Below are 23,679 nucleotides of genomic sequence, written 5' to 3' on the forward strand. Positions count from 1 at the left end.
CCAGAAAGGGGTCCAAGAGATCAGTCACAGTTCCAAAAACATCCAGTTTGGACCCAGTTTAATCTGACCCGAAACATTTTTTTTAAAAAGTTCTGTTGAGTTTTTGTGAAATTCACACATTTCAATGATTCTGCATCCAGGTCACAGATCTTCTCAAGGACAACATACTTATAATGGAAGACACTTTACCTCCAAGAACTTGTGTTTACATTACATGTGACCTAGGATCTGACAGGTTCCCTTTAACTCATAATGTTCCAAAATGGTATTTTCTAAATTAAGGAACACCTCAAAATAATCTATTGATAATAAGTGTTTGCTCCATCCCCTTGCAATATGTTGATTGAACACCTTTAATATCTTCAGTGCTGAGAGATTACATCAAATTTCCAAAATAAACATTTTTTGGTGCTAAGGGAGAAAAAAAAAAGCTGAGAAAAGCTATAACTGGAAATTGCTTCTCCGTGTTAATATTTCCTATGTAACTGTCTCGGTAAAGTCTGCGACTCAATAAAATGATGATATAAACCGACCATCTGTTCCGGCTGCACATTTCTCTCCATCTGGGTATTTTACAGGCTGTTTTTTAATATATATTTTCCGATATTTCCGCACACTTTGGGGAGATTTTGCTCATTTAACCACTGTAAACACCTTACAAGGTTTTTAATATTTTGTAGCTGGTGATTACAGCGGCCGAGGGAACGCGGGACCCAGGTGTTCATGCGGTCAGCCCTGGATACGAGAAGAAGAGAGCTGATTATAAATTTCACTCATTTGTGGCATCAACTGCTGCAGAAAACATGTTATTTTCTGTGAATTAATTCAATTTCTACAGCCACAGGATCATATATAATGGTTAATCAGGAAATAAAATAGAATTTTCTATTATGGCCACAATATTGAGCAACCAAGTAAGCAAGATGTTCAGAATGGCGACAGCGACCATCAATGAGTAATTCTACTCCCATCTGTTGATCACTACTATTCCACCCCTCCCCCGCCACCCAGGCCGATAATATCTGATTACACATTTTATAGTCTCTTTGATTACATTTAAGGTATATAAATTGTGAATTCTTTCTTGTGCTCGGTTTTCTCACTGGCTCAGAGCCTTGCGTCTAGTTTCCTGACAATTAATGTGCTACCAAGTGGAAGATAAGCTGATTACATATACTTAGCGAAGTGCGTGACATTTTGCAAGCTCAATGCAGTGTAGAAGAAATGTATCTGAATGCAAAATCAACTTATGTTATGCACAGGAACCCAAATAAAGACTATGGAATGGGGAGCACTATTCCTTGTCCGCCCCCCGCCCTCCCCTTGGGGGTTCAGTTGAAAGGATTTTACGTTTTTTACCCCTGAAGAGGGAGAAGTTAGGAAAGCTTAGCGCCACTTCATCTGTTGGTCTGTTTTCTGGTTGACTTCATGGTTGGCCATCAAATTACCTCTTTATAGTATTATTCTATGAAGGCAATTTACTGAAGAATGTTTACGGTGTAGAGGGAATGGTTGTAGATTTGCTTAGCTGCTTATTGAAGTGGTGTGTCTTAACAAAGGTAATAGGTGTAGCTTGCATGAATTCGCGTTGGTGGTTTAGCACAATGGAACCATGTTGAAAAGAGTGAACCTGGGGAATTGCCTAGTTGTTCAGTTCACTACATGCAACTTCCTCAAACCATAGCTGAAGAAATCCTAGGAGTGCAGACCATAGACTCATCCACAACTGCTGTCACCTACCTTACAAGCTTTGCAAACTGTATTGGTTAGGGACTAGTGGTTGACAATCGCTACACTGAAAAGAATGCACCAAAAGATGACCAAACAAAGAGGGACAGACACCAGATACAGCCAAACAAGCAGAGTCAAACAGAATCGGGTCAAAACAAAGATGGCGGCATAATATATAAATAGAGAGAGGTCGAATAAATGTAGCCAAAGGCAGATACACATAATGGTGGGTCTAGGCTCTAACCTAACACTGGATGCTAAGATGTCCCAGTCTGACACTAGAGATACACAATACAGAAAAAGCAATAGCAAGGGGAAAGGACAACAAGTGTCAGAGGGCTCGTAGAACCAGCAAGAAGTTATGGAACTGGGCATATACATATATATATATAATATATATATATATATACATATATATAGGGGTTCCTGGACATGCCACTTGGAGCTGACTGGATAGGCTGTCCATAACTCTAGTGATCCTTGCTGGACAGGGCTGGGCTGCAAGCACCAACCTTAGTCACAGTTCACACACACAAAACCTGAAGGAAAATTAACATCACCAAAGCTGCACTCTGTGGACAGAGGAGGACTGCCTGCACCACTTTTGTCAGTAGACACATCTGACTGTTGGCATGCCCTCAGTACCTTAAGTCATCGGTATTTTGATTGCTATTAAATAGGACCTGTCACCAGATTTTTACCCCCCTGACTAACAATGCCTGCTGATAAAGGGTTACAAGTCCTCCCCATATCACCTACAATTAGCTTGCAGTGAGGCTCTGTACCTTAATTACAGCTGTTTTTCTGTTATGCAGATTAGCTTTTGTGACTCATCTCTGGTATCTCTGACTCTCCTCTCTCTCAGGCTGGAAGTGAGCCACGCCCCATTATTCTGACTGACAGCTCTGTGTCTCTTCAAATCACTGCTCTGCCTTCTTCTACTAAGGGACTGTCTGCTAATATTCGACTACAGACATTTAAAGCTCTATGTACAGATGGGAAATATTGTGCCAATTGTTTTTACACGGTGCCTTGTGTTACATTCATGACATGTGACTAGTGACATCTCTTTTTCCCTCATAAAGTCACTGTGAGTGACGGAACACGTGGGGTGGATATGTGTACCTCCTGGTGGTTTTATGTGTTTTGTCCCTTGCTTGTTGCTCTTTCCACGTACAGGTTCATATTCTCTGTGAATAATACATCTTACAGGTTGCATTGAGAGGGCTTTGATCTTTTTACATTGATTGCATTAACTTGTGATGTTCATTTTATTATATATATATATGATTGTTTACCAACACCTAGTGGATTGGTCACAGTCAAAGGGGATTAAGGTGAACTTACCGCATTCAATTCACAGAGTCTTTCAAGTGTATGTTTTTAATATTTTTTCTGATCTCTTGTCTATTAATGTACTTGTTTAAATAAAGATTATCTATTTTTGGAACTTTATGGTTGCTGTGACACACCTTTTTGCTTATGGTTTATAGTTGGTATTGTGTCTGCATTGTTTGTGGTGCAGGACCCTTTTTCTGTATATGCTATGTGACCAGTGACATCATTGCAGGTCTCTCAGCCTTCTAAGAATAGCAAACTGTACACCATGTACGTGATCACATGAAATCACAGCAGCCTCCATGGAGGATGGAGAGGAGTAGAAGTCCATGGAGGCTGCTGTGACTTCATGTGGTCAGATACATGCATGGGTTACAGTTTGCTATTATTAAGAGGCTGAAGTACCTGAGATGACATCACTCTGGTCACATGACATGAACTGTGACCAGTAAGGAGGCATCAGGCATGGGGAGGATTACATGGGAGGGGCCGGATGAGCAGGACACGCCTTCCTCTGATGTCAGGTAATAAGATAAAAGGTGATTTATGTGGATGTAAGTGAAACAATTTTTAGCTAAAAGAAGGGGATCAGTCAGTTAATAGAGCTCTATAGGAATCTGTCACTGGCTTTATATGTGCAAGTGTGGTGACAGGTTCCCTTTAAGGATTTCTATACCACTATTGATTTGGGAGGCATTATGGACCTGACAGTCTCCCTTTAAGAAGACATCATCTCCCATATAGACCTGAGTTGACTCCTAAATTACAAGACCTGCGTTAAGTGAATCTCCAGACGCTCTTACCTCCTTTACTCTAAAACTGTCCATCTAAATCGCTTTCCTCATTAGAAGGTAAATGGACTCCGGCTATAATTAATAATGATGATGCTGAAAAATTAAAACATCAATTTATTTTACTTTTAAAGTTTGTGTTAATATTTAAGCAGTGGATCCGGTATTTCATAAAACTGAGATCATTTAGTAATTATTAATCAGCCGTCTTTAGCCAAATGCATCCTCCGAAGTTGAACATGAAAAAAAAAAATCACAACTGTATCGTCCTCCTGCACCGCGCCTCTGCCTGTTTGTACGCGGCAGTAATGCATATTTAGCAAACATTGTTATTTATTCATCGGCGCTGATTTAACTGGAAATGACAACTAAGGAACATTAAGAACCTCCAGCAAAACCACTCGCACTGTATAATACTTACTTATAGGAAGTTTAAAGACCCCTGAGTGGGAAATTTGTCATCCCCCACATACAGCCCAAGACTGCTGCTAATTTAGAAGGGTCTCTTGTATTAAAACAAATAGGCCCAGTGTAGATTTAAAAGAACATAAATATGGAATAGTTAAAAGTAAACTCAGTGAGATCCGGATCAAGATGCCCAAATCTGCACAGTCTGTGAAGCTACTAGAGGATGGCTTACAGTTTAAAGGAAACCTACCATTTAATTTGATGCATTATGAAGCAAACATACCTTGAGAATGCTGCAGCTACACTGATGCAGGATCATATCTTGGTTAATCCCTGTGCTGAGTGGTTTTGCTGATAAAACAGATATAACATTATGATAATTAAGCTCTGAGGCTTCTATATCTGCTCTGGCGCTTGCTTTGCCGCTTCTCATAGCTCAGATATAATCCTGCATCAGTGTAGCTACAGCATTCTCAAGGTACGTTTGCTTCATAATGCATCAAATCAAATGGTAGGTTTCATTTAAAAGAGATTAAAGGGGTTTTCCAGGCCATGCATATTAATGATCTGTTCAGGATATTAGTGGGGGTCCACCACTCTTATCCCCTGCCAAACAGTTTATAGGAACAGTGTATAATTAATAATGATGATGTTGAAAAATTAAAAACATCAATGCTAAAATGACGTTTGTTGTATTTTAGCATTTGATTAAAATGAGAATAAATTATCATTATAAATAATCTGCCTCATTGTAAGAGATTGAATTTTTCCTTCTTAGGGCAATGCCTTTTTTAAAGAATGTAATTATCTTATTAGACTTGCAGAAGATGTTTGGCAATGATGGCTTCCTGTTCCTCCCCTAGTTATGTGACAACTGCAGCCAATCAGTGACTGATCACAGGACATTGGGAACTGCTGAACCTTACCTATTCTATCCTGAAATGGAAGCAAGGGAAATCTATATCTTTTTCTACCCCCCTTCCCCTGTCCCTGCCCTTTAAAGGAAACCTACCACCACAAATCTACCTATAAAGGTAGATCGGGTGGTAGGTGAATCAATGGGACGTGAGGATAGCCCTTTTAAGGGCTAATCCTCACGTCCCCGCACTGTTTTGTAAACTTTTATTACCCTAATATGTTAATTTACTTATGCGGCTACTGGGGTGTGGAGTAGCCGCATCTGAGGTTACACGAGGTGGCTACTCCACGCCCCGGTAGCCACTTTTCCCCTACTACTCACCATGTTCGGCGCGCAGCTGCTCGTAGCTGCGCGCCCTCGTCCACCGATCCTGCGGTCTGCGCATGCGCAGAATAGCAGGCCCGCGCCTGCGCGGTCACTGCTCCGAAGCCGGGGCTGCGCAGGCGCGGGCCTGCTGTTCTGTGCATGCTGCGCGCCGAACATGGTGAGTAGGAGGGGAAAAGTGGCTACCGGGCCGTGGTGTAGCCGCCTCGTGTAACCTCAGATGCGGCTACTCCACGCCCCAGTAGCCGCATAAGTAAATTAACATATTAGGGTAATAAAAGTTTACAAAACAGTGCGGGGACGTGAGGATTAGCCCTTAAAAGGGCTATCCTCACGTCCCATTGATTCACCTACCACCCGATCTACCTTTATAGGTAGATTTGTGGTGGTAGGTGCCCTTTAAGTGTTTTTATAGTGAACACAGAAAGCGCTTTTAAGTTTCTTTTATCTCGTTATTTATAATGTTTACCTCAATAACATATTTTTTCCTAGTCCCAACATTTTCATTTTACGTAAAGTGTCATTTTATTAGACTAGCTTAGAAATTCCTAGATCCCCGGGTTACGTACTAGATCTCGCTCTGTAGGTTTGTTCTTAAGTTGAATTTGTATGTAAGTTGGGACTGTATACTATATAAGTGTAACCCCAGCCAAAATATTTTTCGCCTCTGAGTTTTCATAAGAACCAGGATTAACAATGAAGTTTCATTGCAGACACATTTGACAACTTTTACAGCTGATCATTGGAGCTTGGGGCTAAATTACAGTAAATTACCAAAATCCAGAGTTCCGTCTGTAACAAGGAGTCATCTGTAAATTGGCAATCTCCGTCAGCTTTATAGAGATGAAAGGGACAGTCCGGCCATGTGTGACTGGCTGCTCAGTTCACATCAGGGAGTGACAAGGGTTTCAACTGGGGTACATCGGACCCCCTTTCTCGTTTCCCGGGGGGGTTCCCATCAGTTTTGTGGGAAAACTCTACTTAAGTCTGGGATTGCTTGTAAACAAAATCAACACCTTGAACACCCTGCCCAAGGCACAGTCAGCAGGGACATTGACATTCTCCGGTCTCCGGTCCAGCTACACCCAGAAAACCCGTATATATTTTGTTAACACACAGGTTAAAGTTAGAGGTTGACAACTCACTTTTGGAGCCCTTTTTTTCCCCTTTGTGCCCTGGGGAACAGATTAAGTTGCTTTAACTTTTCAACAAAGTAGTAGAAAATGTACACAAGAAAATCATCAGAAGAAATTTCTTCTTTCTCCACTTACTTGGGCAATTATTATCCTCACTTCTTACTTATTTATCTGCTTTTCATTGTGAAATTTCTGTGTCAATTCTGTCTTGATAGCAGCAAGACAGACAGAAGGATCCTAAGAGGTTGGATTATATAGATCTATGTAGAGGGGAGGGACCCAAAAACGCTAGGGCTCCACCCATGAGATGAAAGTGTACAGCAAAGTCACAGATGCCGACTGTAGAGATGAGGAATGGCTACACAATGAAGAACTGCAAAGTTTCTTGGAAAGTCAGGTAAGATAAGAGCCTGACTATCATGGAATTTATTTATGGGATACATCGACATCCATTGATTTTATTGATGTGTATTCGTAGCACCGCGGCATTGCTTGCTTGGCTAAGCGGGTGACATTTCTGCAGAATTTACATTATCACTAATCTTATCATCTGTCAGTGGATTTTCCTCTGTAAATACAGGTAAGAAGAAGGCTCTTAATAGTCTGGCCTTTTCTTCATCCTCCTCCACCATTACACTCCGATTATTCCTTTAAACACAGCACTTTTAATATCTATGAATTTGAAGGATATTTTGGATGATTTAACTTTCTTATTTCTCTCTCCCGATTGTAGCTGTCACTGCCCCAATTTTATATTCCCTTTCTTAACATTTTAGGCCTCATCACTTTCTAATTTACTTTACAGGCAGTCCCCGGATTATGTACAAGATAGGTTCTGTAGGTTTGTTCTTAAGTTGAATTTGTATGTAAGTCGGAAGTGTATATTTTATCACGGTAATTTTATTCCCCAGACAGAATTTTTCTAGTAGTAGTTTTTTATACATTGATTATCCATGTTGTAACATATTTTATGGTTTTAACAAAATTCTCTATCTTTTCACATAGAGTTACTGGACACATCGGTATCCATCGACCGGCCAACCAAATGTACCTCTATAAAAGCTATTATTTACGAAAGCCGACATACTTACCTTCATCCCCGAGGAATGCCAAGCTCGATGGACCGTTATCTTCACATATTGGGGCAGATTTATCAAGCTGTCTGAAAGTCAGAATATTTCTAGTTGCCCATGGCAACCAATCACAGCTCAGCTTTCCTTTTACCAGTGCTCATGAATATTTAAAGGGGAACTGTGACTGGTTGCCATGGGCAACTAGAAATATTCTGACTTTTAGACAGCTTGATAAATCTGTCCCATTGTCTTCCACAGTATTACAATGCATCTTCGCTGTTTATATACAGCTGTACCACGTGATAGGTCACATGACCGAAGATCGCAGGATAGCATGGAGTTCCCCTGACAACGCTTAAGGGAACCACGGAAGTCACTCTGCTAATTTCATTGTATGTTAAATAAGATAAATATGTGTTGCTTTTGCCCATGTAAACTCATATGTTTGTAATTGTAATTATTTTTATTGCGTAAAACATGTTTTTTAATGTAACCATATCGGATTGGACAAACATGTCAGGAGAGGAGTGGTTGATCGGTGTAGCACAGGTATTTAACACACCAGTACACCACACTCTCCAGTCATGATTAAGAGCACTTGTTTGTGCTAGAAACGCGTTGACGATGATCTCACCATGTTACCTGTATTTTACCTGATGGATGCCATAAGAACATAATAAAGGCGGTTTTATTCTGCGAATAGCTGGATCCTGGAATTGTTTTTCCTCACTTTAGAATTTTTTTAGTCTCTGTGACATTTGTATTTTAAAAATGTTGGATTGTCATAAGAACCAGGATTAACAATAATTCTTAATTGCAGACGCCTTTAATAACTGTTATAGATGTTTATTGTAGCCTAAGGACGAAGTACAGTAATTTAACAATATCCAGAGGTCCGTTTGTAACTAGGGGTCGTCTGTAAGTCGGGTGTTCTTAAGTAGGGGACCACCTGTATATTATACATTATTACACACAAGATTATACATTCTAATAATTATATCCAATCTCTAAGACATTGATTCCATTATGGGATGTACCTTCAATAGGATCTATTTTAGAGGTTTTTGAAAATGGCAGTTTAAACAAAAATTTTAAGTGCATCTTCACAGTTTACACCAATAATATGTTCTCTCCAGTTGTGGAAACAAACTTTTCTGAAGTAAAGTATTCATCTTCATCTAAACATCTGTTCAAGTGATAAATAATAAAAATATGCACCGGTTTTCCCTGAATTGGCCCAGGATTTTGGCGCACACGATCGGATTGTGGCGCATCGGCGCCGGTATGCACACGACAGAAATCAGAGAGCATGGCCGTAAAATAAAACGACGGATCCGGAAAAACTGCCACATTTAACCAAAAAAATTTTGCTTGACACGCACTTACCTGCACCCAGCAGAGGACGGTGAACTTCAGTGCAGTCCGACGAACTTCAGCGCAGCCGAGACACCTAGTGGACATCGGGGGAACTACCTTAGCGAATCCCGGCCGGACCTGAATCCTCCGCAGAGAACGCGCCGCTGGATCGCGTATGGACCGGGTAAGTAAATCTGCCCCATTGTTTTTAGATATTGTCAAAAAAACCAAGCCCTTTGTGGGACCTACAGATTTCAGCCTAACAGTGTACATCCAAATAGTTGGAGCCCTCCTTCCCCCCCCCCCCCCCCCCTCATTCCGAGACCTCACTCAGCAACTTCACCTATTGGAACATTACCAGTTCCATGTGCAGCGTAATGTATTTAGGCCTTATGTAGAATGCAGTTATCTTTGCATACCATGCACTTTAACTTGTCTTACTCTTTGGTCCTCTGATGGGACTAGCCAGCACACAGTCGGGTGTTTACTAGTTATCCTCAGGAATACTACATTTAACATGTGAGGGGGGTGGTTGGTGTATACTTACCTGTGTAACCAACGTGGCAGTTTTGTATGTACTTTGTACGTTTTAATTGATTTTAATTGTGGGTTTGTCTTGTTTCTCATATGTGGTAATCCAATAAAGATTGTTTATTTCTTGTACTTTGCCGTGTGACACACCGGTTTTTGCTCTTGGTTTATATATTCATACTTATGGTGTGTCGGCAGTGGTGTGATTTGACTAGGCTGTGCTAGGTCATCCTTGCTTGTAAATAGTTGGAGTCTCCCATCATGTTTACCTGATCTATTTGTCTTTTTCGTAGATTCTTTGGTTCTTCCATAATACTTAGGAATAAACCCCTAATAATAATAATTCTTTATTTATATAGCGCACACGGATTATGCAGCGCTGCACAGAGCTTGCCAAATCGGTCCCTGTCCCCAATGGGGCTCACAATCTAATCAACCTACCAGTATGTTTTGGAGTGTGGGAGGAAACCGGAGGACCCGGAGGAAACCCACACAAACACGGAGAGAACATACAAACTCTTTTCTATTAATTTTTCTATTATTCTTTCTTCTCGCTTTGACCCATGTCCTGTCTATGTTATCTCAACTATACTTTTCTTGTCCTCTCATATTTCTTACTTGAAATACTCCTTGATGCCATCATCGCAAAACACACGGCAACCTTTGCAATGTAGCGAAACGCATCCATGAAATTTATTGACATTTCCAAATTGTAAAACTATTCTATGTATGTACATAAACTCAAAGAATATCCACCCATTTTCCTTGCAGTGACCTGCTATTGGGAAACCCAGTGATCATGAGGACAAAGTCCCTGGTCTGTTTCATATCGAGAAAAATCGAGAAGCGACTATGCAGACACGGGAAATATTACCAGGCTGCCTCTGTTTTTCTCTTGGCTTTGGAGTGAATCATTGAAATCATCTGCTCGATTTTAGAACTCGCCCTTTAGAGGAGGAAGATCTACAAAATCTTTTCTATCGGTTTCAGATGCTTTAGTGGAAAGTAATGTTTATCTGCCCAGGGGCATAACTAGGAGAGTCAGGGTCCCATAGCAGACTTCTGAATTTGGCCCCCTTCCCACTTATAAAATAACATGTTACACTCATACATACACACACATTTAAATATATATATATATATATATAAAATACATACACACATACAGTGCCAAATACAGACATGCACCATATATACACAGATATTATATCTTTCATTTTGTAAACAGCTATGAGAAAATGAAAGCTGAGCTCTGATTGGTTGCCATCAGTTCTGCCCTCACTTCTGATAAATCTACCCCCCATACAGTATATATGCAGTATACACTATATACATATACACATCACCGATACACACACATAAACAGCATATATATACATGACATGTATATAATATGCATGTTACGCTGTACAATGTGCAGTGTAACATGTATATAATGGTGCACGTCAGGGCTGGCGCCAGTGCTGGGCGTACCCAGGCAACTGCCAGAGGCCCAGAGCTGCTTGGGGGGCCCACATAAGGCCGTACATAAGGAATCCATGGGGGTGAGTGGGGCTGAATCAAATGAATCCACAGAGGGTTAGCGTGGCTATATATGAAATAGCCGTGAGGGGGCTGTTTCGCATAATAAACTAGGGAATATTTTAGGCAATCGGAGACTTTCTAGTTTTTGAATTTTTAATGCCGCCATGTGAGTTCACTGCCAAAGGGCCTACTGAGGCGCTGTCGCCCAGGGGCCTACTGTAAGCTGGAGATGACCCTGGTGCACATCCTCCATTCTTTAGTGTCAGGTTGGATGACAGGGCCCCCTGTCACAGACCTTCGTAACTTACAGCTGTTGAGGGGGAAACTACTGTAAAATGTAGAATACTGTGTTATTCTTCCTATACATTAGCTGTAGTAGTGATATATTCAAAGCCTGCTAAAAGGTGAGGTCATACTACTATGGACATACTTAGACCTAATACTGCCCCCTCCTTCTGCGCTCAAGGATAAGTAAAAAGGAACAATATTGGGATAAGTTAGAACATTACTTGAATCCATTGTCCTGGGATCCATCTCTATGCTATTTGTAAGATTTCTGCCTCTTTGAGGCACATTTCACTCCGGCAAATCCTATTAATCAAACCTAATACCTTTATGTGGGGTCTTCAAGCAGAATAAATGATGTGAGACCCTTCCAGACCACTACACACACTGTCCAAATATATCTGTGTCACAGAATTTTTAGGTCACTCAATGCCTCTTCTGCGGTTCAGCCAAATAAAAGAACAAGCATATTAAGTCATATAAAGAAACTCCCAATTAACCATTTTGGGAACTATTGAAATGGAGTGGGGAAACCATCTCCTCAGTGATGGGTGGATTTTTATTGCCAGCTTAAATACATATTAGGTTTGTGAACATTCGTCAACTAATGAATTATCCGACGATGAAATTCATCAGAGGACCCCTGGTAACTCGGTGAAACAGCTGCTGGTTGGATTTATTGTGCATAACTGTCTGTCTGCGCCCGTGATCAAGTTGCATCTTAATTCCTCACGTTTTTCTCATTTGTGAAGATATGTTACAGGGGCACCAGTCTGCTAATGAGTAAACCCATGTGTTAGAAATGCCATAAAAAAGGAATTATGCTGTATTTATAGCGATTTCTAGAAATGTGTCAAGCAAGAAAGACAATTAGTGGCTTGAAAACAGGGAATAAGTGCGAGAACTTCACTCCCTACAATCACTATCCCTGCCTACTTGCCGGACTAGAGCTTCGCATATAGTGCGGAGAACAAAAGAATCAAGCTATTGCCAACATATGGCATCAGGATGAGATTTATTTGGCGAAGTGCAGATGGAACCACTACACTGGGTAGCCTTTTTCAATTTCTATGAAATATTTGAGGGGCCTTTACTTTCAGGCCTAATTTTACTATGTTCTGCTAAGCAGCAGGGAATATCAAATATCTGTTTCCTTGACCATGGCTTGTTGTAATGGGGATCGTTTACTAAGGGTCCGAACACCGCACTTTAGTCGGGTTTCCCGAATATTTCCGTTTTGCGACGAATTGCCCCCGGGTTTTTGGCACACGCGTTCGGATTGTGGCGCATCGGTGGCCGTCAGACAACCGACAGATTCGGAAAAAACGTGGAATTTAAAAAACGATTTGTGATCAAGCACTCATATGCATCGGAAAGAAGAAGGTGAACTCCGGCGGACCTCGGCACAGCAGCGACATCTGCTGGATATCGGGCGCATGAGCTTAGTAAATCCCGGCAGAACCCGAATCCTCATTGGACAACGCACTGCGGGATCGTGACTGGATCGGGTAAAGAAATGTGCACCATTCATTCTGTTTTTGTTGCCTACTATTTGCATACTCCAATGAAAGTACACTGCCCACCCTGAGCTCAGATTGTCCGTGATACGGTGCGCACTCGGTGATACGGTGGGTCAAAACCTGATTGTTTTTCTTTGCTTTTCTTTGTGATTCACGGAGGTGGTTACTTAGCAGTGGAATCCCATGGATAATGTCCATTGGCTCTTTTAATACTTAACGGCAATGGTTATCCAAATGGAACATCCATCCAGCCTCAACTACCCTGGTCACCTACCTTGGTCAAGCGTTAGTATTTTGGTAAATATTGGCATATATTCCTTACCTTGGTGCCCATACTTGTTCTTCGCCTACTACAATAAGCCTCAGTGGGTTATCTATGATACAGCTCATTAATTTCACACTCATTTTACACGTTTTGGTCATCCCATCCGGAAGCGTCAGACAGAAGGATGTCCTCATGCTCGGTTTGCCATTCTCTTGCTTGGCGATTTCTGATTTAATTACAGTGTTGTGTAATGTTGTGTTGCTTAATCATTTTCTAGGTATTAGGAGCGCTCGTAGACGCCCGCATTGATCTAGCTTGTGCTAATTACCTGTCTGTGTTATTGCTTGCTTTAATTGATTCCTAATATAGTTTTATGTTTATCCCAAGCACTTTCACATAATGCAATGCGTTCAAAGTCTCCTACATTTTCCGATGGATGACATTATGAATCATCCCGCAGCTCCGCTGACTAGATCTTCCATTGGGGACTTTGCTGACTACAAACATAATAACTTGTGTCCGGTGACGTTATCTTGTCCCCTTCTTCATTACTTCATTGTCCTTGCCCCCCAGTATATCGTCAGGCCTCTCGCCAATTGTCTTTCATCTCTTTCTGCCTCCAAACGGAACATGTTTGTTTCTCACTGTCTCTCCTCTAATCTACAAGTCTCGTTCCTATGTAATTAGACGTGGGCACTGGGCCAGAAACTGCTCTCCCAGGCCCCAATTCTATCATCCAATTTAATGCCACATTAATTACAATCAATCGTTAGTAAAGGGAGACGTGGACTGTGGAACTAAGTCGGAAAGGAATGGAAACTTTTCTGACGTGACTATGAAATATCAGAGTAATTACAATGTAGGATTATGGCGTATTCCACCCATTACGGTTGTCACTGTCTTTAGGTCATTAATCATGTCTTTGTGATTAGGTCATTGTCATAGTACATGAAGCCAACTGCTTAACCATTCATACAGCATTTGTCCAGAATATTGTGATTTACCCCTCCTCCTTAGCTGCAGTCTCCTTGGAAATGTTCTATGGTTTTTGATAACAAGAAATCTTTATCATTCTGCAATGCTTTGTTGTCTTATTGCATGTTCCTTTGCTTTACTATTTGCCTCCTATTTAAACTGGTTTACTGGTTGGGGTATAATACATATTTTGACAATGCACATTTAATACATATTTCGGAAATGTTTTTCTTCGTAATCTGTTTGATAGCTGGTTTTGGTGTTTCAAGCATTGGGTTGGGTTAATTTGATTTATCATTGTGCTGGAAACATGATGAGATACACACAGAATAAGGTTCCTTAGAATCATACAAAATCATAGTAGTATCATAATATAGAAATCACTGAGGAGCTGAGTTTGGTATCACCCAAGGATACACAAAAAAGAGAGAATCACAGGTATCGTTGGGGAGAAAAAAAATTTTGTAAAATATAACTTTTAATAAATATACATTAAAATGAAAACTCTCCAATGTGTGCAACCGTGTGTACAGGGTCGATGGGAACGTGCCACACAGTCGCACTTGTTAAGTAAAAACGGACTGTTCCAGCTCAGAGAGTATGACCCACATGTATCTTTGGTAGGTATTTGTCAACTCAATGGCCGGGAGGCAGGTACATCTAAAGTATAAAAGGATGTTCCCGTTGTCTCGTACTCTGTTATGAATACATTGAGGCAGTTTCGGGGGGTATTTCCCTGAATGTAACAAGTCCTAATGTGCTACATATATTAGTGTCCTAATTTCTCATCGCTCCACCTCTACGCGTTTCGCCCCTGATAATGGGGCTCGTCAGGAGACACCTAGAGGATGAGGTATATAAAATGAAGATTGGTATCCTCAATTCATGATGGACATATACAGAACAAAAGAAAGAGCGCTGGCGTCCTGATGGTGGGCGCCAGCGTATGATAGTAGTAGCCGCCGGCGCGGCGGATCAGCTGGAATATAAATTCGGCAGGCTCCGCCTTGTGGGCCGGACGCATCACCTCATTGGAGAAGATTCCAGTGATGTCCAGTGGAGTCCATGGGTGGTGCTTATGACGTCATGGACCCACCCACTTCAACATGATTGGTTAGCGCATCCCGGTAGGTGGTGGCTGACTATCCAAGCCGCGCCCTATCAAATCGTGACACTGTGAGGTCACCGTTGCAGGAATATAGATCGCAGCGGCAGTGGGCGGTGACTATAACACACCGTCCAAAACATCAGCGTCTGAGAAGAGATGATCCCTCCATTATTAGGGGCGTGCCTGGGTGTCATTGCTCCGGTAAGTATCATGTCTCTGGACTGTAACTCTCTGGACCGCGACTGGAAGACTAGCAGGGTAATATGTGATGTACGGGAAGAACGATACAGCCCTGTATATCAAAATGTACATATCCAGAACATTAGATCTGATTTTGATATCGATACATCAGATCATCATATCGATGCATCAGGTCATCATATCGATGCATCAGTACCACACAGATGGATGTGTCTATCAATCAAGTGTATAGAATAAAGAGCAGTAGTGACAATGCCGTAGTACACATAATGGGATATAAAGCTCAACATGTGCTATCCTCAAGAGATAACTGTAGAGGGGGCTAGTTTAAATAAATGGTGCGAAGGAGATGTTGTCATTTAAACCCTCCGGTTTCACACACTTCATGCGGAAGATCCATTGGGCTTCCTTCCTCAGAATGTTATTATTCCAGTCCCCTCTTCTTGGAGACGGTCGAATTTTCTCAATGCCCTGAAATTTCAGGGCCTTCAGATTTCCGCCATGGTATTTGTGGACGTGGTTGGCCAAGGGTCTGTCCTCTTCTCTTCTGATGTTACCTATGTGGTCCAGGATCCTCACCCTGAATTCTTTGATGGTTTTCCCCACATAGTTCAGAGGACATGGACACGTGGCTACGTAAACAACCCCCATGGTGCGGCAGTTGATAAATTCACGGTTCTGATAGGAAACCCCCGTGGTTACACTACAGAAGGATTTGCTTTGGTTGATATGTTTGCATGCCCTGCAGTCTCCACATCTATAGGTCCCTTTGATCCTATTTTTGTGGAGCCAAGTGTTATCTGATGCGATCGGTGCCAGATGGCTATGAACTAACCGGTCGCCCAGATTCTTACCCCTTCTGTAGGTAATCGCTGGATGGATATCGATCCTGTCTTTTAGATCTTTATCATGACAAAGGATCCCCCAGAATTTCTTCAGTACGTTTTTCACCTCTGGGGCTTTGTCATCAAATGTTCCTATAAGTCTGATCTTATTGTCACCATCCTCTTTTTGCCTAGGGACCAATAAGGCAGTTCTATTCAAGCCCCTAGCGTGACTTTTTGCCTCATCCAATACATTTTCAGGGTACCCCCTCTTTAAAAATCGTTTCTTCAAGTCTCCTGCCTTCAAATCAAAGTCAATTTGGGAAGAACAGTTTCTCCTGATGCGCAGGAACTGACCTTTGGGTATCCCCCTTTTCAGTGTTGGTGGGTGATAACTCTGCCACATTAAAAGGTTATTAGAGGCGGTGGGTTTACGGAACACTGAGGTTTCCAAACATCCTTCTCCTGTAATTGTTATGAGGAGATCAAGAAATGAGATCGTCTCAGACTGAATTTCCGAGGTCAATCTGATGCCCAGATTATTCTCATTGAGGGTATTAACAAAAGCAGAGAAGGATTCTTTCGTATCCATCCATAGAAGTAGGACATCGTCTATGAATCTAATCCATAGACCAATCTTTGATGTCCACACTCCCATCTCCTCTGCAAAGACGAAACGCTCCTCCCACCAGCCCAGGAACAAATTGGCGTATGTGGGAGCCATCGGGCTCCCCATCGCAGTGCCCCTGAGCTGGTGGAAAAAGCGCCCGTCGAACAAAAAGTAATTGTGTTCAAGTATGAAGGTAAGGAGGTCCATGATGAACTGGTTATGATTGGCCAGGTGTGAGCCTCTAGTGGAGAGAAAGTATTTCACTCCCATCCGGCCCTTATCGTGTGGGATAGAACTATACAGGGCTTCTACGTCTAAGCTGGCCAAAAATGTACCCTGGGGGACCGTGATGTCGTCTAGTCTCCTCAGGACATCCATCGTGTCTCTCACATACGATGGGAGAGCTAGTACAAACGGACGCAGAATCCTGTCTACATAGGTAGAGATGCCTTGGGTTAGGCTATTTATGCCTGAGACAATAGGGCGTCCCTTAAGGGGGGGATAGCCCTTATGCACCTTTGGTAAACAGTAGAAGGTTGCAATGGTAGGATATTTGGGCAGCAGAAAGTCAAACTCCCGTTGATCAATCAGGCCTGTTTCCATGGCCATGGACAGGATTCTGCGTAGTTGTACTGCAAACATCTGGGACGGGTCTTGCTGCAGGACCCTGTAACATTCCTTATCCCAGAGAATAGATTGGCACATCAGTTTATAATCATTCCTTTCCATCAGAACCACATTTCCCCCTTTGTCTAATGCTTTTATAACAATGGAGTGATCGTTTTCCAAAGACAAGAGGGCATGTATCTGGTTCCTATTGACTCCACTGGACATCACTGGAATCTTCTCCAATGAGGTGATGCGTCCGGCCCACAAGGCGGAGCCTGCCGAATTTATATTCCAGCTGATCCGCCGCGCCGGCGGCTACTACTATCATACGCTGGCGCCCACCATCAGGACGCCAGCGCTCTTTCTTTTGTTCTGTATATGTCCATCATGAATTGAGGATACCAATCTTCATTTTATATACCTCATCCTCTAGGTGTCTCCTGAAGAGCCCCATTATCAGGGGCGAAACGCGTAGAGGTGGAGCGATGAGAAATTAGGACACTAATATATGTAGCACATTAGGACTTGTTACATTCAGGGAAATACCCCCCGAAACTGCCTCAATGTATTCATAACAGAGTACGAGACAACGGGAACATCCTTTTATACTTTAGATGTACCTGCCTCCCGGCCATTGAGTTGACAAATACCTAACAAAGATACATGTGGGTCATACTCTCTGAGCTGGAACAGTCTGTTTTTACTTAACAAGTGCGACTGTGTGGCACGTTCCCATCGACCCTGTACACACGGTTGCACACATTGGAGAGTTTTCATTTTAATGTATATTTATTAAAAGTTATATTTTACAAAATTTTTTTTCTCCTCTAGTATCATAATATGTAAGATTGGAAAAGACACAAGTCAATCAGAGGATGTCCCCTGTTTATGGTGATAGTAGAAGCGCCTCTCCTCTAGTTGCAGAGGATGCCCCCTGTCTACGGTGATGGTAGAACCTTCTCTCCTCTAGGTGTAGAGTATGCCCCCTGTCTATGGTGATGGTAGAACCTTCTATCCTCTAGGTGTAGAGGATGCCCCCTGTCTATGGTGAAGGTAGATCCTCCTCTCCTCTAAGTGTAGAGGATGTCCCCTGTCTATGGTGATGGTAGAACCTCCTCTCCTCCTCTAGGTGTAGAGGATGCCCCCTGTCTATGGTGAAGGTAGAACCTCCTCTCTTCTAGGTGTAGAGGATGCCCCCTGTCTATGGTGATGGTAGAACCTCCTCTCCTCTAGGTGTAGAGGATGCCCCCTGTCTATGGTGATGGTAGAACCTCCTCTCCTCTAGGTGTAGAGGATACCCCCTGTCTATGGTGATGGTAGAACCTCCTCTCCTCTAGTTGTAGAGGATGCCCCCTGTCTGTGGTGATGGTAGAACCTCCTCTCCTCTAGTTGTAGAGGATGCCCCCTGTCTATGGTGATGGTAGAACCACCTCTCCTCTAGGTGTAGAGGATGCCCTCTGTCTATGGTGATGGTAGAACCTCCTCTCCTCTAGGTGTAGAGGATGTCCTCTGCCTATGGTGATGGTAGAACCTCCTCTCCTCTAGGTGTAGAGGATGTCCCCTGTCTATGGTGATGGTAGAACCTCCTCTCCTCTAGGTGTAGAGGATGCCCCCTGTCTATGGTGATGATAGAACCTCCTCTCCTCTAGGTGTAGAGGATGTCTCCTGTCTATGGTGATGGTAGAACCTCCTCTCCTCTCCTCTAATTTATGAGTGTTCAAGGCCTGGACTCTGGAGAGACATCTCCATTGACTTCAGCCAATCAGTTTGGCCACCTTAGGGCTGAATATGCATCAAACTTCTTACATGTCAAGATGGCCATTATAGTTTTATATAGGTCAAACCCAACAATAACTGGGACTAAATGCCAAAAATTGTTTGGTAACCCCCTGGCTGTTCCTATGGGCAGATGTTGAGGAAGAAGATGGTTTAGAATGTTGTTCTTTAAAGAAAAAAGTAGAAAAACTAGTTTGCTTACCATGCTTCTGCTCCTGGTTCCAGCTTTGTTGTGGTTGACTGTCCAAAGCTCTATTGGTCTGGAAGGAAATTTTGGAGGCCATTTAGTGCTCTAATCAGGTCCTGATGATGTTCCATGTCCTACATTAGTGGGGTCCACTTATTCTATTAATTGACTAAAGTTGTTCCTCCAACCCTTTTCACTTTTTGCCTGACCAGTAGTGGCAGAAGACTACCCTTGAAGCGGGAGCCAGAGCAGGGTAAGTAGAAGTTACCCCTGCCCCTGGAGAAAAGTGTCTGTATCATCGAATTAAAACTAAGCTGCCACCAATGAATTCTTCCATTTGTGAGTCTGACATCTAATGTGTGTGGCCAATCTTATCCCCTTGGCTTATCCTTATTCTCTTGGTTCCAAGATTGGATACAACCAATGCAGATAAATACATTGGCAACATAAACAAAACCTTGAAAGTCTTTCAACTTTTTCAACTTGTTCATATTTGTAATGTAGGATGAAGTTCTAAGGACGTACTCTACATCCCCGACTATACCAGCGTCTTGTTCTGTATCCTGAAGGTTCAATTTCCAAGCCTGATGTTGACTCTTCTTCCACTGATCCCTTATTATATTTACAATGTCTATTGACTCTATAGTTAAGGGCTATGTCCAGAGCAATCATCTAAGAACAAACAGATGACGATCGAGCTCCGAATACATTGTATCCAGCGCTCTACCTCTGCTTCTGCTTCTTCATATCGAACGTTAGGAGCTTCATTAATCTCATTATGACAACCTGAGCACAAGGAAATCTAATGATGCAGAACAAGTTGCTTGAAGTATAGAAAATGAAGATATTTTCTCTATTTGATGCATTGTGTTATCAGCATTCTGCCCTGAGCCACTCCATGTACACATCATTATACAAAATGTATTTGATAGATTTCCTTCATATTTATCCTGCAGAAAGTATGTACAGTATGTCCGCCATACAAAAGCAGGGGGAACCTCTTAGGATTCATATAGTGCGGAGGGAAAGCCTCAGATGACCTCGTGAGGCAAAGAAGATATTCCGAAAGACTATTCTTCCCTAATAACTTGGGGTGCTGATTCATTCCTACACTTTAACCTTGACTTCTGTATTCATGGCTTTCAATTAGTCTATGAGATGTGTGTGCAATTAATTTTTATTGAAAGCTGCATTGTTATGGAACAGTTATTTTACTAATGAAAAGCATTACTATTGTATGTGGGGCTTCTTAAAGGGATAATCTGGTAACTTTATATAACCTCATAATCTCAAGATTTTTAGAAAATCCAGAAAAGGGACTGAGTTAAACGCACATAAGAAATGTCCAGTAGCCTCCCGTCATTTATGAAATGTCCAGCAGCCTCCCCACACTTGGGAAATGTTCAGAAGTGCTTAAAGATGCTCCTGTCCACATAGAGTGCAAGGACCACCTGCAGTACGCTGTACAGACCTGCCACTCCAGCTCAACTGTTTCTTGGAGAGCTAGCCTGCACCTCATACTGCTCACTGCCGGTCCCTAGCAAACTCAACAAAAGTACCACTCACAGACTTCATGAAGGGGGTAGCCCACCCCTGAAATGTGTAGTCCATTATCTTTATGAATAAACTTTCAACAAAACAAATCTGTGCCGCACCAACTTAATTACGACAGCGCGTCTTGCACCAACCCGGTTTTACATTTCCCTATCCATGTGATTTCCCTATCTGGCACCATTCAGTACCGGATCCCGGGAAGACGCAGCATACCCTACCTAGATAACCGATAGAAGACTGGACGTCTGATATCTGCACAAGGTGTCTCAAGGTGAGCAGATATCATTGTTACCAATACAATCTTTGTAATTACCATATTGCACGCCGCCAGTGTTCCTTCTATTTTTCCTCTCCCCAGTAACCACAGTGTCCCTCGCCCCAGTAGTCACACTGCCCCTACCCCCAGTAGCCGCACTGTCCCCCTTTCCTTAGTAGTCACACTATCACCCACAAGTAGCTACACTGTCAGCCCCTCCCCAATCTTAAAGCAATCTTATAATTGATCGGGGGGGGGGCAAAAACTTTTCCGGCTCCCAAGTGGACCCCTCTAGCACCCTTGGGCCCCAGAACTTGCCCGGGTAAACTAGGTGCTGGCTCCTGGCCTAATAGAAGGTGAAATCATTTGGATCTCATTGCCTCCTAGATCTTCTTTTCTTGTAGTACGAGCTGTAGTGTAGTCAATTACCCCTGCTATTGTATACATACAGCTCGGCGCTCCTCTTGAGTTTAAGAACTGCGTGGTAAACTATGAACACAACAGGATATTGTAATTCTCATAAATAAATCAACTCTTTCCAGCCAACACTGCTTCCATAATCAGAGTCATCCGTTTCCAAATGCAAAGTCCAAGCAGAAAATAAGTTTTCCTTTATATTTATTGTTCTTGAGAGATAAATCTTTAATGGTTTTCCAACTGCTTCACAGCTGAAGCCGACTTTATCTGCATTTAGCGGACAACCCGAGAGCAGACCTGAAATTTCGGGACTGCGCCGCTCAATCTGGGACGGTTGGGCAAATTTGAAATTTTTAAAATTTAGAAACTGATCCACAGAAACTTTCCCTGTTTGTTTGAGCATAATAACAAATCTTACAGATCTACAACATATACAGACATTAGTAGAAGAGTTCTTCAAGGACAGAAGGATCACTACGTTATCAAGTTGATAGATACATTGATTGAGTAAATGTAAGGCCTACTAAGGTGGATTGCGATTAGGGTCAGTTTTGACGATCCTTGGCATGAAGGATTTGCCAAATCACCATGACATTGTAGGCCAAGGCAATAGTTGACTACTCGGATACTTAGGAAAAGAATGAAATAACTAAATATACTTAAGATGAGTGACTAAAGACGTCCACCTGATAAATCTTACTTTTATCTGCCATCTGTAACTCAGGACTGCAGCCAAAATCTGTGCCCTGGCCACCTCAAGCAGGTTCAGATGAACAATCTATCTTCTCATTTCCGACAAGGAATTGGACACCTTCCAAGGTTTAGAAAGGTGAAGGCGAGAGAGATTGGGGAAAGGAGCCAAACACAACTATGGCTGGAGAGAAAACATTCAGTATATTAAAAAATATCTCAGCGCAGTCTTCATCGCTGACCTAAACACTGTGCACTGTCTACAGGGTTAAAAGGATCAGCTACATCAAAGAATCTAATGCTTTAAACACAGGGGCTTCTTAAATTGGGTAAAGATGGCTGTAGAATGGTCCCACGACCCCTATACATTGCAGGGATATGAAGGACGTTTATGAGTCCATAAAGTATATATGCTCTGTTTTGTATTGCCTTAAAGGGAACCTGTCATAACATTTTTCACAAATACAGCTAGTGGCAGGTGCCAATAGAGCCCTAGTAACTAACTGACACCCTAATTTTAGCTAAAAATAGTTCCCCTCAGATTCCCATATATTCAACTTTTACCTGGTATCCAGGGATGTCTATAGCTAGTCAAGGTGGGAGTGGCCTCTTTGGGCTGAATCCTGTAGCTCCTCCCCATGCTTTCTCTGCATGCAGCAGTAATGTTATGTGACCAGGGTGACATCATTGCAGGTCCTTTAGTCTCCTAAATTATTAGCAAACATTAGCAAACTGTTCTCCAAGCATATATCTCAAGAAATCACAGCATATCATATCACATGAAATCACAATTGCCTGCATGGAGAGGAGGTGACGTCCATGCATGCTTGCTGTGATTTTTTATGTGGTTAGATATGTGCATGGGGTACAGTAAGAGGCTAAAGGACCTGTGATGATGTCACCCTGGTTACATGACATTAGGCCACGCACTATAAATCCCTATATACCAAGTTTATAACTTGGATTTTCTGGTGATGTGAGGGAAACAATTTTTAGCAAAAAAGAAAGTGGCCACTAGGGCTCTATAGGAGTGGCGCACCCTGCACACTGAGACCATGTTCACAAGATGCAATTGAATTGGGTTTTAAAATGCATTTCAAGCGCATCTGAAGTATATCCTCCCTGAGTGGACATTTGTCTAGGCCTCAACATATGCATTTGGTACGTTTCCATGTTAAAAAACACTTGTTGCTTCTTACCTGGATGTAAGCATTTAGGTCTAAGCACTTATACGTTCGGGGAGGAGATTCTCCAAATCTGCTTGAAATGCA

The 23,679-nt window shown here is 42.2% G+C and overlaps 1 long non-coding RNA gene across 1 annotated transcript in view; it reads right to left on the minus strand.

The window, feature by feature from the left end:
• The window catches only part of LOC140076545 (uncharacterized), a 41,042-nt gene extending 18,461 nt beyond the window's left edge, over positions 1-22,581 (minus strand). The window contains exons 1-2 of the long non-coding RNA XR_011849616.1: positions 22,405-22,581; positions 19,507-19,564 (exon numbers count right to left, since the gene is read on the minus strand). This is a non-coding gene — a long non-coding RNA (uncharacterized lncRNA). The remainder of the gene's footprint in view (positions 1-19,506; positions 19,565-22,404) is intronic.
• Positions 22,582-23,679: the final 1,098 nt, after the last annotated feature.

This window comes from Engystomops pustulosus, chromosome 9 (genome assembly GCF_040894005.1).
Source record: "Engystomops pustulosus chromosome 9, aEngPut4.maternal, whole genome shotgun sequence".
In the NCBI taxonomy this organism is placed as follows: domain Eukaryota; kingdom Metazoa; phylum Chordata; class Amphibia; order Anura; family Leptodactylidae; genus Engystomops; species Engystomops pustulosus.